The following is an 18,439-nucleotide window of genomic DNA, read 5'->3' as shown; positions in this document are numbered from 1 at the left end:
ATTTACTTACATGAATGCCTTGCGCCGAGGGGGCTCCGCTTGACCTTTGACCCCACTTTCAAAGATGATGTAATGTATAAAAATGAATGGGAATGTCTATTAACCAAATGTTCTGAAATGCTTATTAATCACATAAAAACTAAGAGGTCAAAATTGCAAACAAATGCTATGATCAAAATACAAGATCTAATAACAGGTCTGGAGCAATTTTCATCACATACAGAATATAGGGCACTCAATAATAAAATCTCTTCACGCATCTCCAAAGCCCAACAAGAAATAATAGCCAAAAAAGCACAGAAACTCATAAGGGATCGAATGGACAAATCCAGGAATAGATACCGGAATTGGCACAGAAGTAAAACCCCACAAGAAGAAGAAGAAGAGGTTCCAACATCACCATCACCTGTTCTCACGGAACACAGGAACACGCTTAGGACCATCACCCCAACTCCCAGGAGGATTAATAAACCTTACCACAACTACAACAGAACAACATGGAGACCCCAAATCCATTCCAACCGCACCACTACGGGGACAGACCATCAACAAAAGAAACACCCTGGGGCTAACACTAAAAGAACATCTACCTGGCGGAATTCCGCTTATACCACCAGGAACCCATCAACTAACACCCCCAAAGGTCACCACACCCCCAACAAAAATGACAAGAATAAGAAAACATACCAGAACAATACCAACATCCCTAATAAGCCGAACACCATAACCCATATCAACAATAGGATTACTCCTCCATCTATCACCCCACCAAAAACCACTGTTCTCCCTACTGAGCCAAAGAAGGGAACACAAGATTTGGAAACTCCGAAGATCTCACACAATCAAGTCGAGGAACATATGAAGGACATCAGGCATTCTATCAGACGCTTGAAAGATAAACTGAAAGAAGATATGGTATATAACATTGAGGAGATCACACCAATTTTACAACTGTCTCCGTCACCGCTAAAAGAGAATTCCATGAATCTCTCTATACTGACAGTTCATGATACCAGTCCACCCCACCTACCTTCAGGACCTACACCAGTTCTGGTAGATAATTCCACAGCAGGTGAAGACGCCCTGGTCCCTTTCCTAAAGACAGTAAGGGATTCCCTTCACACTTTTACCATCACAGCTGAGATCCATCAATCCTCTCATAAAAGCAATCCTCTATCCTCCCAACCCTGTGGAGATTATCATGAGAGGAATCCGGTTCCCCAAAAACAACCAACTGAACCCGATCTTATAAATCTCTCTGAAAAAAACGATCAAATAAATACTTACCCTCTTCCAGTGGCCACCGCTGCACATCCGGATGGGATCCCAGCCAACCAATCAGGTTCCTCTTTTTTAGAGGTAGGTCCCAACCGGACCGGGTCAATAAGGGACTACTTTCAACCTCGAAAACCAACAAAAAGAAAACTAGAAGAGGAAATAGAGGAGGAGCCCGCAACGCACAGTGGAAAAACACCAAAAAGAAAACACGAATAAAGAATTCTATGGAATCAAAATCTTCTAAAGAATCTATGATAAAAAATTTTAATCTATCGGACCATTTATTAAACCAAGGGGAACTATCCCTTTTACAAAAAGGCTTATCCTATTGCCCTAAATCACACCCCAACAAATTTGACCTATTCTTGGACCTTCATAGGTTCACAAGACGTCTCACATTGCAACGTCACTTTGCCCTGCCGAATGTCAGCTCCAAATACCATCCACAGGAGGAAACGGTGATACCCGGAGTGCACCCGGAGGTGAAAGCCAAATCGAAATTTTACCCCGTGGAAAGCCAAGGTCACCTTCTCAAGACATTTCATGATTTGGTAGCCGAGGACCTCAAAAGTCTTCCTGACACCTGTAAGATCACAACAAAAGAGGGCCACCTCACAAACAGTGAGCGAGCCGCCCTAAAATCTTTGAAGGACAACCAAGATATCGTGATTCGCCCCGCAGATAAAGGCGGCGGAATTGTAATACAGAATTACACGGAATATGATCAAGAAGCATGGAAGATTTTAGGAGATACCCTATACTATGAACAGATTAATGGTAACCCTCTCCCTGCACTAAAACAGAAAGTTTCCTCCATATTGGAAGATGGCGTCAAGCAGGGTGTTATCACCAAAAAGGAAAAAAACTTTCTATGGATCTCCAACCCCAAAATGCCCTTTTACTACCATCTACCAAAGGTGCACAAGGACCAAGAGCACCCACCGGGAAGACCCATTATTTCTGGGATAGACAGCATCACGAGCAACTTATCACAGTATTTGGATTTAATACTCCAACCTTATGTCCAGAATCTGCAGAGCTACCTCAAAAATTCAGACCAACTAATTACTATACTAAAAGATCTGGCATGGGAGGAAAACATGATGTTTGTAACCATGGATGTGTCTGCTCTATATTCAAATATCAGACACGATCTGGGACTAAAGAGCACAGCTTGCTACCTAAGAAGCGACACAAAAATACCTGAGAATCAGGCGGACTTCCTGATTACATGCCTTGAACTAATCCTAAAAAACAACTTTTTCACCTATAACGGGGTGACATTTCAACAAACCAGAGGGACGGCTATGGGGACCAGAGTCGCCCCCTCGTATGCTAACCTCTTCATGGGGCAATTCGAAGAAGAGTTCCTCCATAAGAACAAACTTTTTTTGGAACATACAGTCGTATATAAACGTTATATAGACGACCTGTTCTTTCTTTGGAGGGGTACAGCCGAACAAATCCATACACTGATCCATGAAATAAACAGCAACGATTGGGGCATTACCCCAACACCAAACATTTCCGATAAAGAAATCGAATTTCTTGATCTACAAATTACTCACGAAAATAGCCAAATCATCACCTCCACGTTCTTCAAAACTGTTGACTCGAATAGTTATGTACCTTTTTTGAGTGGACACTACTCTAAATGGAAACAGAATATACCCTATGGCCAATTCCGCCGAGTTCGGAAAAATTGTACCAACACCAGTACCTACATTGATCAATCCAAAATTCTGAAGAACAGATTTTCTGTGAAAGGATACCCTAAAACTCTGGTAGAGAATGCTTTTTTAAAAGCGCTTGCACTCACCCAGGAATCATGTCTACCCTCCTCACCGCTGCCATCAGCCACTATAGCTTCAGGGTCATCACCCTCAGTCCAAGAGGCCTCGTGTGATCAAGAGGAGACAAACCAAAAAGAAAAATTCAAAAGACACACGAAACAACAACACAACTGGGGTAAAAAGAACAGCAGTTTTGTGACAACGTACTCCACGGGCCATTACAACATAAGGAAAATCCTACAAAAACATTGGAGTCTCCTCAAGAATGATCCCTACCTAAAAGAAATTTTACCTACCCAACCCCTACTAACATTTAGAAGAGCTCCTTCCCTCAGGAATATGCTGGCTCCAAGCCGTTTGAAAAGACAGAGGCCAGCTAAACGCATCACCGCTGAGACCACTCTCAAAAAAGGTGTGTTCAAATGCGGCAAGAAGAGATGTCTCTGCTGCAACATCATAGCGGACCGGAACACTGATTTTAGAAGCCATCATACAGGGGAAACCTTTGAGCTACCATTCCATCTGACATGCCAATCCCAGTTCGTCATCTACCTTATCAACTGTTGCTGTGGGAAACAGTACGTGGGTCGAACCACTCAGAAATTACACCAAAGACTCAACCAGCACAGATGCAATATAAAAAAGGGATTTATGTTTCAAGGTTTGTCACGACACGTCACGACCAAACACAATGGGGCCACAGGAATTTCATCCATCCTGCCCATTGACTACATTCCAGCACATGTTACCAATCGCCTGGAAGCTCTGGGAAAGAAAGAGATGTATTGGATTTACAGACTGGAATCGCTCCAACCCCATGGGCTGAATGAGGCTACAGAGCTCATTCACTGAATGTGTCATCCTGCCCTCTTACCAATAAAGATGACCCCCACCAGCCCAGCAATCAACCAAAGAAGAATACATGGGAGGATGTGTGTACAACTGCGCATGTGTATATATATATATATATATATATATATATATATATATATATATATAAATGTATGTATCAATGACATCAATATACACTACGGCACTACTGCATAGAATATGCTCCATTGCAATGCCGATGCCTGTGTTTGTTAAATCGGTCCAGCGCAGGATATGCGCTTCTACTATGAACTTTTTGGTAATTTGGGACATTTCCTCCCGAGCACCTGGATGAGGGGTCTCCCATACAGGGGAAGACCAGGGTCCAGTTGTGCCTCTATCTTTGAGATGACGCCACAACATGGAGAGCGGCGCTTTGATTTTTCTACTTGCTCAGCTCCCTGAACGGAAGGCCAGGCTAATAGCAGTAATACCTTATTTGATCTGCCATCCAAGCACCATTCATGTTAATTGTAATATGTGTTAAATTTTAATTTAAATTTATGTTTTGCTTTGGATTTGAGACATCTTCAACACTGTGGAAATTGTATTGCACAGATGCATATTTGTATTTTAATCTGTACCCGGTAATTGCTGTTAAATTTCGCGGGCTTTTTTTGCATAAATTAGTGGCCTCCCACATCTGCCACATCATTGATCTGATGAAGAGGGGGTCCCACCCCTCGAAACGCGTTATCTGTGATCTATACAAATAAAATCCGGTTATTATATCTTTAACCGTGTCCGGCTACTTCTTACTGCCACGATCCCAGCCAAGCTATTCTACAGGAGTGAGCGCTCGAACACACCTTTTTTACACGTGAACCGGAGCCCCGGGGATCTTCACCTCTTGCATTCTCCAGACGTCCAGGAATCCCAGGACGCCACGGTGTGAGCTGCACCCCCTGATTTCACTATTCCCTTTGCAACGGGATACAAGCGCGATATGGTGTTGTGCCCACTGCACAACACCAGAAGGTGAGCAAGTTTTTTTCACCTCTTTGTCTTTGTTATATCTGAAAACTTTTACGGCACATTGTTGCGCTTCCCTTTTGTGTTTCCAATTTTTTCTGCATATCGAGCATCTTAACTACTAGAGTGGAAGCCGTCGAGGTGGCACATGCATCTTCCTCTTCTTCAGTCCAAGCCTTACAAGAGGCGGTGAAGCAGCACAGTGATCAGATCTTTATCTTACAGCAGCATATTGATGACGTTGAAAATCGCAATAGGCGCAACAATATTGTCCTCCGGGGGCTCCCGGAGGCGGTAGGCTCGAATGAACTGTATCCTGCTTTACTGTCTGTTTTCAATGATCTGCTGGACCGTCCCCCAGATGTTCATATTGAGCTGGACCGTGCACACAGGGCCTTGCGTCCCCCTAGTCCAGATGACCAGCACCCCAGGGATGTGATTTGTAGGGTACATTATTACGCCCTAAAGGAGGATATCCTTCGTGCTGCCACAGCCCGCAGGCGTATTTACTACAAAGACGTTCAGGTACAATTGTTCCCGGACTTGTCCAGACACACTTTAGCTCAAAAAGCGGCGCTCAAACCCATCTTGCAAGCTTTGAGGGAAAGAGACATTCCCTATCGCTGGGGATTTCCATTTGCCCTATCGGTCTGGAGGAATGGCAAGACCTTCACCCTGCGCTCTCCTCCTGATGTTCCTGCTTTCCTAAGTGACTTGGACTTGCCTGATATTGCCCTCTCGGACTGGCCTCAGCTGTCCTCTGGAGCCCCGAAACGCCCAGTCCCGAGATCCCCCCAGCAGTCCTCTAAACTACCCTGTCTAATGTGCCTCATAGGGGTGGCCACTGACAGCGGCTGGTCACTCACTGGGAATCGGTCCCCTCTGGCCCCCAGAGTGGACGCCCCCCCCTCGCTTGAAGTGGCTGCATGCTTTGTTTATTATGATGTTGTGCCTCTCTTTCTCTTAGACTAATTGGACTGCTGCTGTTCCCCTTACACTTGTTTTGCATAGTTTGTTACTGACATTTTTCCTGTGAACCTGCCTCGATTCCTTTTCCTCCCCCACTCCCCCTCCTCCTCTTCCCCCTCCCCCTCTTCCCCCCCTCCCCCTCCTCTCCCCCTCTACCCCCCCTCCTTCCTCATTTCCCCCATTCCCCCTCTTTACCCCCCCCCTCGTCCCCCCCTTTCCCCCCTCTTCCTCTTCCCCCCCTTCCCCCTCTTTCCTCCTCTTCCCCCCCCTCCCCCCCTTTCCTCCTCTTTACCCCCCCTTCCCCCCCTCCATTCCTCTCCCCTGTCCCCCCTGTGTCCTTAGAAGGTATTCATCATAGGGGTGCGCTACCAGTGCCCTTCCAATGGTGGGCACTATACTCTTCTGTTTCCTCCCTCCCCTCACACGCTTTCTTCATGTTCTCGTCCTCATCCTTTTCCTGCCCATCTTCACCTCAGTTGCTGGACCGGTCTCCTGACCTATCCTCGTGCCTTCCACCTTCCCCCAATAGGTTGGAGTCCTGCCCGATGGTGGTTCGGTGTTTGGTTCTCCGAACAGCCTTTGCTGAGTTATATAGTTGGTGCTGCAGTGGTACTTCCCTTACTACTGCTACCGCCTTCCTGTTCTTCCCTTCCTCTTTTTCTTTTTCCTTGTGTACGCTTTGCCTTTTTTTTAAATAGTTTTCTCTTCTCTCCCTTTTGTTTCGATAGCAGGCCAAGGCAGACCCGCTGCGTGTCCTTCCTCCACCAATGGCAGACCTCAACATCGCCTCTTTTAACGTTAAAGGGCTCAACATCCCAGCGAAGCGATCTCAGATCCTGTACCATCTCCATAAGCGTAAGACTCACATTGCATGTTTACAGGAAACCCACTTTGAAACTGGTCACGCCCCGACTCCCACTAACAAACATTTCCCGGTTTGGTTCTGTGCGAATAACGTAGAATCCAGGTCAAAGGGGGTGGCGATAGCGTTACATAAATCCTTGACACACCAGGTGACCAATGTCATCATAGACATTCAGGCTAGGTATATTATCTTGTCCCTGCTCATCGGGGGTAGAGCCCTCACTCTCATTAATGTGTATGCCCCTAACCAAGGTCAATGTGACTTCCTGGTCCGCTTCATTGACCGGCTATTGCCAGTAGTGCAGGGGACTGTGGTGTTGTGCGGAGATCTTAATCTGACCCTGGACCCGACCCTGGATAATTCCTCAGGTCGCTCCAGCATTTCTTATGCGGCCATCAAGCGGGTCAAACGTTCCTTGGCCCAACTCCTGCTCTGTGACTCGTGGCGCGTACAACATCCCTCTGATAGGGACTACAGCTTTTATTCTCCTTCCGCATGACTCCTACAGTCGCCTGGACTATATTTTGGTTCAGCACGAGGCCCTTCCCTGGCTGTTTGGGTCAGATATTGGCAGCATGATCTGGTCGAATCATGCCCCGGTTTTCTGCTCCCTCCGTCTATCCTCCTTGACTAGATCGGCATGGTCCTGGAGGTTGAACGAATCGCTCCTTCTCGATACTGTATGCGTGGCAGACCTGACCAGATGTGTTTCCGACTTTGCTTCAGATCATGCCTCTGACCTCACACCTCCCTTCACCCAATGGAAAGCTCTAAAATGCGTCCTCCGGGGCATCCTAATTAGACATGGCTCGCGTTTGAAACGCGAAAAGGCCCATGCCCTTAAGGTGGCCTTGGCGAAAGTTTCCTCACTGGAACTGGCGCACAAACGATCGCTCTCCCATTCTATCTTACAGGATTTGCAACTGGCCCGCCTGGAAGTGAAGCGCCTCTTAGAGGCCTCATGGGGCCGTTGGCTTCAAATGGGATGGAGTAGATTTTACGAATATGGGAATAAGAGTTGTCGGATGCTCACCAGGGCCCTGAGGTCTCGTTTGTTGCAAATACACATTCCATCTATTAGATCCCCCTCTGGTACGATGGTGCACACCACAGAGGAAATTAGGTCAGTTTTTCATTCTTTCTTCTCTGATCTGTACCATCTGCCTTCGCCCACACCCCTGTCTCCCTCAAACACCCCCCCTCACCCTTCCCGGCCCCTTCCCGCGATGAGCAAGAGGCGCTGGATGCCCCCTTCTCCTCTGAGGAAATAGCCTCGGTAATTCGTGGCCTCCCGGGCGGTAAAAGTCCGGACCCGGACGGCTTTTCTGCTAAGTTCTATAAAGCCATGCTGGAACCCATCTTATAATTTTTGCTGAAGGCCTTCAACTCCGTTTCCCCTGATTGCCAGCTGCCCCCTGTTTCCACCCTGGCCCACGTCATCGTCCTACCTAAACCCGCTAAAGATCCCCGCTCCTGCGGCAGCTATCGGCCCATATCCCTACTGAACATCGATTTAAAAATCTACTCCAAATTGTTGGCCAATAGATTAAATCTGATTCTCCCCTCTATGGTTCACCCCGACCAGGTTGGGTTTGTGCCTTGTAGGGAAGCCAGGGACAACACGAGCAAGACTTTAGATATCATTCACAACACTCAATCCCGGAAATCACCTCTTATGATCCTTTCCCTTGATGCTGAAAAGGCTTTTGATCGGATCTCCTGGTCCTTCCTGGCACAAACCCTACGGAATGTTGGCCTTGGTCCTACATTTATTGGGGAAGTTATGGCGCTTTATTGTAACCCCACAGCGCAACTAAAAATTTATGGCTCTCTATTGGACCCCTTCCCCATACATAATGACACTCGGCAGGGCTGCCCCCTATCCCTTCTCCTGTACGCTCTGGTGATGGAGCACTTGTTGGCCAGTATAAGAGCGGACCCTAACATCCATGGGGTGACCATCGGGACTCACACTTATAAATACTCGGCTTTTGCCGATGACCTCTTGGTCTATATCTCAGATCCCTTGACGTCTCTCCCGAATCTCATGGCCTGCCTTTCTGAGTTTGGCTGCTGGTCGAACTTCAAAATTAATTACTCCAAATCGGAAGCTTTGAACGTCTTATTACCAGGGCGTACAGTGTCCATGCTCCAGTCCTCCTTCCCCTTTCATTGGCCCCCTGGGTAGTATTTCTTATTTAGGGGCTGTGGTCCCGTCGGACCTCTCCAGACTATTTACCCTCAACTTTTCCTCGTTGCTGGCCCGTTTCCGTACGGACCTCACGACGTGGAAAAGCAAGGATTTTTCATGGTTTGGCCGCATAAATATCCTTAAAATGACCCTGATGCCTCGCTTATTATATTTACTCCAAACAATTCCTTTGTATATCCCTTCCTCTTATTGGAAGCAAATTCAGGCATGCTTTGGTTGTTTTGTGTGGGCCTGTGCCTGCCCCAGATTTAATAGGCTCATCCTGACACGTCCTAAATTACAAGGAGGGGTAGGTCTCCCGGCCTGCCGGGCATACTATTTGGCCTGTGTCCATGCCCGAGTATTGGATTATTTTCACAATGTATCCTCTAAATTGTGGGTCCGTCTGGCGCAGGACATATGTCCCCTCTCCCTCTCTACCCTGCCATGGACTCTGTCCCAACCGTCTCAATTCCCCTCCCATTTGTCATTTTCGACTCGCCACACCCTGGCTAGCCTGGCCTGCCCGGGGCCTTCTGTGGCCCTCGTAGATCGTAAGGGCCCTCTGCTCCCTATCACGGATAACCCTGAGTTTCCCCCGGGTTCCTCTTCCAATAGTTTTTTCCGGGCTTCCCTTTTGGAACCCCTTCGTTTCCATCACGTATTGACCGGAGTGGGTATCAAAGCCCTGGAAACCCTCCTGTGCGATTGTCCTTCCACTAGGCGGGCACCCTTTGCCTATCTGCAACTGTATCATTTCTACTCTCAACATCCTGACCGTTTATCATTACACCGCACATTGACTCCCTTCGAACAACTGTGCATGGCCCCGTCGCCCCACCGACACACCATATCCTCCATTTATGGCCTGTTGTTGTCTCCCAGGTCGGACTCCCTCTCGGCATTCTGTCGAGCCTGGGAGACCGAGTTGGATAAACCCTTCATCCCTGAACAATGGGCCAGATGTTTATTTCTGACCCATAAGGTCAAGAAACCAGCTTTAAAATCTTGTCCCGCTGGTACCGAGTACCTGCGATCCTACATCGTTGGTACCCCTCTGTATCGGATTCTTGCTGGCGGTGTGGTGGTGGCGGGGGGACAATGGTGCACATGTGGTGCACATGTGGTGGGGTTGTATGTCCCTTACCGTTCGCACCTGGTCTCCCTCATCCTCTTTCCTTCACTCCCCACTATATTCTTCTTTGGTTCTATCTCGGGTTCTTTACCCGTGCCTTGATCATTCCCTTGTCTTGGCTCTCATTTTTGTTTCACATAATTATGTTTTATACTTGCTTATACACAATGTTAAGCACTGCTTTGGTTGTGCCCTCCAGATGTTAGATTCAGAGCTGAGACTGACAGTTTTTTTTTCTCTTCCATATGTCTGTCATTTGATGTCTGCTGTTTTTTTTCCCTTTTTGGAATGCTCCTCTCATATGAGCCATATGTTAACTACTTGCCCGGCTATACCGGCCCACATGGCCGTTGCCTCTTTTGATCGATTGTATGCTACCCTGTTTTCTTCTGCTGTTTCAATAAAATCATTGTTGAATTAAAAAAATTAAAAAATTAAAAATAAACCTTGGGGCCAAAATCACAGAAGAATTGCGAGACCACTATGAAACATAGATACAGACACTATATTATGAACTACACTAACCTTAAAGCCCCTGTAGCATTGTCCAATAATAAATAAAAATAAATCCCGGAATACCCTTTTAAACACATCTAGTAAGTGACCTTTCACTGCATGCTTCTGCAGGAAGTGATCTTTCATTGGACCTTTTTGAGGAAACCTTTTGCTTGCAGACTTTTTGTAGCATTACTTTTCAATCTTAATGATAAAACTTCAGCTAAAATCCTTAAGAATTGTATTGAGCTGCAGGATACATCTAGAATACCTCTAGAATACAGCTGTAGTTCGAAAGTTAAAATATGAGTAACAAAAAGTCTCCATGTAGCCCCAGCCTGAGTATGACGGACCCAGGTCACAGAAGTTCACAACTATTAAATACCATAGTGCAGGAGGAACAAACTACAGAAACTGAACATCAAACTGCTTGTAATGGAGCTGGATGTGGATCCTCTAATCTGTGTGGCTGATGACTCGGACCGTATCGGGGAACGGAGTCTAAGGTGCCGCTGGTCTTCACCAGAGCCTGCCGCAAGGCAGGACAAGGTACAGAAGCATGAGGCAGTAGCATAGTCAAATGTAGCAAATGGTCAAGGCAGGCGGCAAAGGTGCGAAGTCTAATAACGTAGCGGAAGGTCTGGATACACGGGTAAGGCTAACAGGTTATAAGGGTCACTTAATCTCAGGCTAGGGGCACTGAAGATCCGGCAGGGAAGTGTGGGAGGTGCAGGGACTTATATTGTAGTGTCAGGTGCAACAACTTATTATGGGTGTACTGGCCCTTTAACCCCTTAAGGACTCAGGGTTTTTTTGTTTTTGCACTTTCGTTTTTTCCTCCTTACCTTTTAAAAATCATAACCCTTTAAATTTTCCACCTAAAAATCCATATTATGGCTTATTTTTTGCGTCACCAATTCTACTTTGCAGTGACATCAGTCATTTTACCCAAAAAATCACGACGAAACGGGAAAAAAAATCATTGTGCGACAAAATCAAAGAAAAAATGTAAATTAAATACGGTTAAATTGATACCCTACTTATATAGGTTTGATTTTGTCGTACTTCTGGAAAAAATCATAACTACATGCAGGAAAATGTATACGTTTAAAAATGTCCTCTTCTGACCCCTATAACTTTTTTATTTTTCCATATACAGGACGGTATGAGGGCTAATTTTTTGTGCCATGATCTGAAGTTTTTATCGGTTCGATTTGTTTTGATCGGACATTTTGATCACTTTTTATTCATTTTTTAATGGTATAAAAAGTGACCAAAATACGCTTTTTTGGACTTTGGAATTTTTTTGCGCGTACGCCATTGACTGTGCGGTTTAATTAACAATATATTTTTATAGTTCGGACATTTACGCACGCGGCGATACCACATCGTTTATTTTTATTTTTATTTACACTGTTTTATTTTTTTTTTATGGGAAAAGGGGGGTGATTCAAGCTTTTATTAGTTAAGGGGTTAAATAACCTTTATTAACACTTTTTTTTTACTTTTTTTTTTTCAGTGTTATAGGTCCCATAGGAGTAGTGGGGAATAAATTGCCGATAGTAATTGGCAAAGCCGAGGAAGTGCTGAATTGCTTTCAAGCCCAAAGGTTGAGGCCAGTCCAGTACTGCAGACAGCTTGTTGGGATCCATTTGAAGACCTTGATTGTTAATAATATACCCCAGAAATGCAAGGCTGTTTTTTTCAAAAGTACATTTCTCTAGTTTAGCGAAGAGATGATTTTCACGGAGACGCTGTAACACTTGGCGGAGGTGAGAGCGATGAGACTGGATATTGGGCGAGTAGATGAGCATGTCATCCAAATAAACAACAACATAGGAGTATAGGAGGTTACGAAAAATATCATTGACAAACTCCTGGAAGACTGCTGGAGCATTGCAGAGTCCGAATGGCATCACTAGATACTCTAAATTACCATCACGAGTATTAATGCGGTCTTCCATTCGTCCCCTTCTTGTATACGAATCAAATTATAGGCCCCACGAAGATCCAATTTAGAGAAGATTTTGGCACCTCGCAGACGATCAAGCAACTCTGAGATTAAAGGAAGTGGGTAGTGGTTCTTTACTGTAATTTTATTCAGACCTCAGTAGTCGATACAAGGTCGCAAAGACCCGTCTTTTTTTTTCCCCACAAACAAGAAACTGGTTCAGGCAGGGGAAGAGGACTTCCTGATAAATCCCTTCTGAAGGTTCTCCTGGATGTAATTAGACATTGCCAGAGTTTCTGGAACAGACAAAGGGTAGATTCTGCCCCTGGGAGGTGTGGTGCCGGGTAGCTAGTCAATTGGACAATCCTCGGGATGATGCGGTGGTAACACTTCGGCTTGTTTTTCACTGAAGACATCAGCATAGTCCTGAAGAAAGGAATGCAAACCGGGCAGTGGATGAGATGATGGTTCCAATTTTGAGATACGTATGTGAATACAGTGGTTGTTGCAATGCAGACCCCAGCAAAGAACTTTTCCAGTTTTCCAATCCAGCTGCAGAGCATGGAGTTGCAGCCCCACGGTAGGCCAAGCAAGAGAGGAGAAGTACAATGAGGGAGAACATAGAAGGACAAGTTCTCCCTATGCGAGACTCCGACCTGCATAGACAATGGTTCTGTGCGATAAAGCACAGTACAGTCCAGTCTTTCACCATTGACCGTAGAGATGTACAGAGGCTTTAACAGGAGGGACACTGGCAGACGATGCCTATGTACTAGGGAAGCATCAATTAAATTTCCTGCGGAGCCAGAGTCCAAAAAGGCAAGAACGGAGATGATCTCTTTGAAGGGTAGGAAAAGCTGGTCCGTCATATTTAAGCATTGAGAGGTGATATGCACACCTAGGGAGGCCTCTCCCACAAACCCTAGGTGCGAGCATTTCCCTGTGACTAAGGACAATCTTTTAGGAAATAATCCGCACTGGTGCAGTATAGGCATAGATTCTCAGTTCATCGGCGAGTCCTTTCCTGCAGGGTCAGGCGAGACCGATCCACCTGCATAGCCTCCACTGCGGGAAGCAAGGGAGGAGGTTGCGGTGGTTGCTGGAAGACAGGTGCCAAACGAGGAAAGCGCCGAGGTCGTGCAGACTCCCTTTCTTTGCGAAGTTCCTCACGTCGCTCTGAGAAACGGATATCAACTGTAAAAGCTCATTCATATTAGATGGCAATTACCGGGCAGCGAGGACATCCTTGATTTGACTTGAGAATACTGTCTTGAAGGTGGCGCAAAGAACTTAATCATTCCATGCTAACTCCGATGCCAGGGTATGAAACCAAATGGCATACTCGCCCACAGAGGAGTTGCCCTGAGTAAGACTCAGCAATGCCGTCTCAGCAGACTAAGCTCGAGCAGGTTCTTTGAAGACACCCCGAAATTCCATCAGCAACGCCTGGAGATTGGTAGTGAGAGCATCACTGCAATCCTAAAGCGGAGTTGCCCAGGCCAAAGCCCTTCCAGTTAAAAGACTGAGGATGAAGGCCACCTTTGCTTATTCTGTAGAGTTCAATGTGCATGGAGCACTGAGTCACGAAATCACGACAGAACTTGGGATCCCCCTCATATTTCTCGGGAAGAGACAGGCGGAGTCTTGATCCGGAAACGACTGCAGGAGTGGGAAGTGCCACCGGAGCAGGAGAAGGCTGTGGTTGTGGCAGTTGTTGCTGAGCAGTTAGCAACTGCTGCATCATGGTGGATAACTGGCTCAACTGCTGTACCTGCTGGGCCAACTGCTGTGACTGGAGCGCCACGATGGAAGGGAGATCCGGACTATCAGACAGATGAACCCCAGCGGGATCCATGGCCGGATCTTGCTGTAACAGAGCTGGATGTGGATCCTCTAACCCAGGGGTCTGCAACCTTTTAGACAAAAAGAGTCACTTGGACCCGTTTCCGAAGAAAAAAACAAACTGGGAGCCGCAAAACCATTGCAACATTTAAAACAAATATAACACTGCATATACTGTTTCTTACCTTAATGCTATATATACAGGATCGTGCAGTCAGCTGTCAATCTGAAGAAAAAAAGGACTTTCACTTAACACTGTTTAGGCCCAGGCCTGGGGTGGGCTTTTTTATTTAGGCCCAGGCCTGGGTGGCCTTTTTTTTTTAGGCCCAGGCCAGGGGTGGGCTTTTTAATTTAGGCCCAGGCCTGGGGTGGGCTTTTTTAGTTAGCCCCAGGCCTGGGGTGGGCTTTATAGTAAGGCCCAGGCCTGGGGTGGGCTTTTTGAGTTAGGCCCAGGCCTGGGGTGGGCTTTTTGAGTTAGGCCCAGGCCTGGGGTGGGCTTTTTGAGTTAGGCCCAGGCCTGGGGTGGGCTTTTGAGTTAGGCCCAGGCCTGGGGTGGGCTTTTTTAGTTAGGCCCAGGCCTGGGGTGGGCTTTTTTTAGTTAGGCCCTAACTAAAAAAGCCTAACTGTTAGGCCCAGGCCTGGGGTGGGCTTTTGAGTTAGGCCCAGGCGTGGGGTGGGCTTTTTTAGTTAGGCCCAGGCCTGGGGTGGGCTTTTTTTAGTTAGGCCCTAACTAAAAAAGCCTAACTGTTAGGCCCAGGCCTGGGGTGGGCTTTTTTAGTTAGGCCCAGGCCTGGGGTGGGCTTTTTTTTAGGCCCAGGCCTGGGGTGGGCTTTTTTTTAGGCCCAGGCCTGGGGTGGGCTTTTTTTTAGGCCCAGGTCTGGGGTGGGCTGGGGAGAGGGGGGTTAATCCTGCCGCGGGGTGAGGGGTTAACCAACCGTTAACGCTGCCGCTGCCATGAGATGAGCCTGGTGAGGGGTTAAGTTACCCCTCACCAGATGGCAGCAGTAGGCCTCTCACCCCGCGGCAGCGATAATGCTGCTGCTGCCATGGGGTGAGGGGTTAAGTTACCCCTCACCCCATGGCAGCGGTAGCGTCAACCCCTCACCCCGCGGCAGCATTAACGCTGCCGCGGGGTGAGATGTTAAGCAAGTGAGTAATGGTACTCACCAGCTCTTCGCGAGGCGTCTTCCTCTCCTGGCGGCGCTCCTCGACTGAGCGCGCAGGCCGGCGACGTCACTGTCATGTGACGTTACATTGTCACATGACAGTGAGGATCCCCGGAAGAAGAGACTTCGCTCCGATGGCACCAGGGCAGGTGAGTAAGAGTAAAGGTAAGGGTGACCGGGACCGGGACAGACTCGTGGAGCCGCAGCAAAGGCTTAAAAGAGCCGCATGCAGCTCCGGAGCCGCGGGTTGCCGACCCCTGCTCTAACCTGTGTGGCTGGTGAATAGGACCATATTGGGGAGCGGAGTCTAAGGTGCTGCTGGTCTTCACCAGAGCCCGCCGCAAGGCAGGATGGGCTTGCTGCGACAGGCGACACACCAGGTTGCTACCCCCGACACGGCTCGTCAACACAGGTAGCTGGGCAAGGCGAGGTACAGAAGGATAAAGCAGTAGCGTAGTCAAACGTAGAAGATGGTCAAGGCAGGCGGCAAAGGTGTGAAGTCTAATAACGTAGCGGAAGGTCTGGATACACAGGTAAGGCTAACAGGCTATAAGGGTTGCTTAATCTCAGGCTAGGGGCACTGAAGATCTGTCAGGGAAGTGTGGGAGGTCCAGGGACTTATAATGCAGTGTCAGGTGCAACAACTAATTATGGGCATACTGGCCCTTTAACTTTCAGAGCTGAACACAGAGGATGAGGCGGCAGCGGAGCAAGGTGAGTGACGGACTGGGACTCGCGTCCCACGATGCGATTCCCAGCCCCACCGGCAGGGGATTCAGGGACCATGCGCTCACGGCCGATACTCGCGGCCGGAGCGCAGTGTGTGACACTGCTGCATTAACTTCAATGGGATAATTGTTTCCTTCCTATTGCTCTTTGTGTACTATATCTCTCCTATGATAAAATACCACCAATATTACTAATACATGATATATTTACTTTTATTTACATAGTATGGGACTGGAATATGAATACATGTAAACTATACAAACAAATTATAACCAAGCATCAACTCGTCTAATATTAAACAAAAGGAAAGTAAGATGTATGTGCTACTAGGGTGAGTTTTTTATTTTTATTTTTTATAAATCCCACAACACATGTATTATTTTACCATTTATTTAAGGAGTTGTTAGGACTTACTGCTCACACTTTTTTGCTAAATTTAATAAAAATATTAAACCAGCAATCCATTATTGTATGTGCATCACATGTTCTTGTGTTATCCTCCCATTTAAATAGTAATCCACACTATTGGACATTCATGATGTGGAGCACACAAGAGGTTAACTGTGAATATGTGCTGTTCAGGCAGTAGGTCAGGTTACTTGCATTTATGTTGAGAGAAATTCTGCCTACCCTGTTTCTAATTTTGAGAGAGTAAGCGAGAGGAAGAAGTGGAACTTATTTGGTGTAATAGAAGAGTCATCCTCACACTTTGTTGAGTGTGTGTTGGAGTTTATGTGGGAGGACGATTGCATTGCAGAAGTTTGGACAATCACAAAAGTCACCCTGGTCCCATGAGCAGAACTTTTTACAGACAGAAGAGAACTTTCCTGGACATAGCCCCTTCTGATGGGACACAGCAAGAATCCTCTATGTTTGTAAATCTCCGAAACAAATTGACAAAGGTGAGTGAGAACTTTTGTCGTCTTATGTTTCCAGCTCTGCAAAATACAATCGAGGATTCTTTTCAGGCACAGGAGTCACAGGTCATTTGGATTTTATCTCTTCATTCCCACAGTCTGTGACTCCATGAGGGACGGTGTATATTGTGTTAATGATCTTTAAACGCTTTAGCAAGCGCAGCCTCAACCTGAGAAGTTCACATGAATTACAATGAAAAAGTAAAATATTGCTATACTCTCAAATCTTTATATCTAGAAAACTCTCTCTCTAATATACAGTATATAATGTTACATTTCATCATTTTTGTTACAATTTATATTTTTTATTATGTACAAAGCAGCAACATGTTCCGCAGTTTTGAATACCAATGGCTCTTATTGTTCGTATGCCAAGTGCCCTCTACTGAAATAAACTACTTCAATGTACCCCAGGACTATGGCCATACCATTACAGCTCACAAGGATGGTATCCCCAGTTGACTTACAGGCCTCAATAGAAAATATGTGTCACGATTCGGCTTCCAGGTAGTGGATCCTCTGTGTCAGCGAGGGATTGGCGTGGACCGTGCTAGTGGACCGGTTCTAAGAGGCTACTGGTTTTCACCAGAGCCCGCCGCAAAGCGGGATGGTCTTGCTGCGGCAGTAGCAACCAGGTCGTATCCACTAGCAACGGCTCTACCTCGCTGACTGCTGAGAAGGCGTGGGACAGAAGGACTAGGCAGAGGCAAGGTCAGACGTAGCAGAAGGTCGGGGGCAGGCGGCAAGGTTCGTAGTCAGGATGGGTAGCAGAAGTTCAGGTACACAGGCTTTGGACACACTAAACGCTTTCACTGGCACAAGGCAACAAGATCCGGCAAGGGAGTGCATGGGAGGAGGTCAGATAAAGGCAGGGAGCAGATGGGAGCCAATTAAGCTAATTGGGCCAGGCACCAATCATTGGTGCGCTGGCCCTTTAAGTCGCAGAGAGCTGGCGCGCGCGCGCCCTAGAGAGCGGAGCCGCGCGCGCCAGCAGATGACAGCAGGGGACCGGGACGGGTAAGTGACCTGGGATGCGATTCGCGAGCGGGCGCGTCCCGCTGTGCGAATCGCATCCCCGACGGCCATGACAGTGCAGCGCTCCCGGTCAGCGGGACTGACCGGGGCGCTGCGGGGAGAGAGACGCCGTGAGCGCTCCGGGGAGGAGCGGGGACCCGGAGCGCTAGGCGTAACAGTACCCCCCCCCTTAGGTCTCCCCTTTTCTTTGACCGGCAACTGCCTCCCCTGGGATGAGGACACCGGGAAAGA

At 47.2% G+C, this 18,439-nt stretch overlaps 1 protein-coding gene across 1 annotated transcript in view; it reads left to right on the top strand.

Moving 5' to 3' along the window:
- Positions 1–16,811: 16,811 nt before the first annotated feature.
- ANPEP (alanyl aminopeptidase, membrane) overlaps positions 16,812–18,439 on the top strand; it is a 101,205-nt gene continuing 99,577 nt past the window's right edge. Inside the window, exon 1 of the mRNA XM_056571975.1 lies at positions 16,812–17,158. The gene's annotated coding sequence lies outside the window, so the exon portion shown is untranslated. The remainder of the gene's footprint in view (positions 17,159–18,439) is intronic.

Source organism: Hyla sarda, chromosome 4 (assembly GCF_029499605.1).
Source record: "Hyla sarda isolate aHylSar1 chromosome 4, aHylSar1.hap1, whole genome shotgun sequence".
Classification (NCBI taxonomy): domain Eukaryota; kingdom Metazoa; phylum Chordata; class Amphibia; order Anura; family Hylidae; genus Hyla; species Hyla sarda.
The sequence above is the reverse complement of the archived record's forward strand: the minus strand, read 5'-3'. Positions and strand labels throughout refer to the sequence as shown.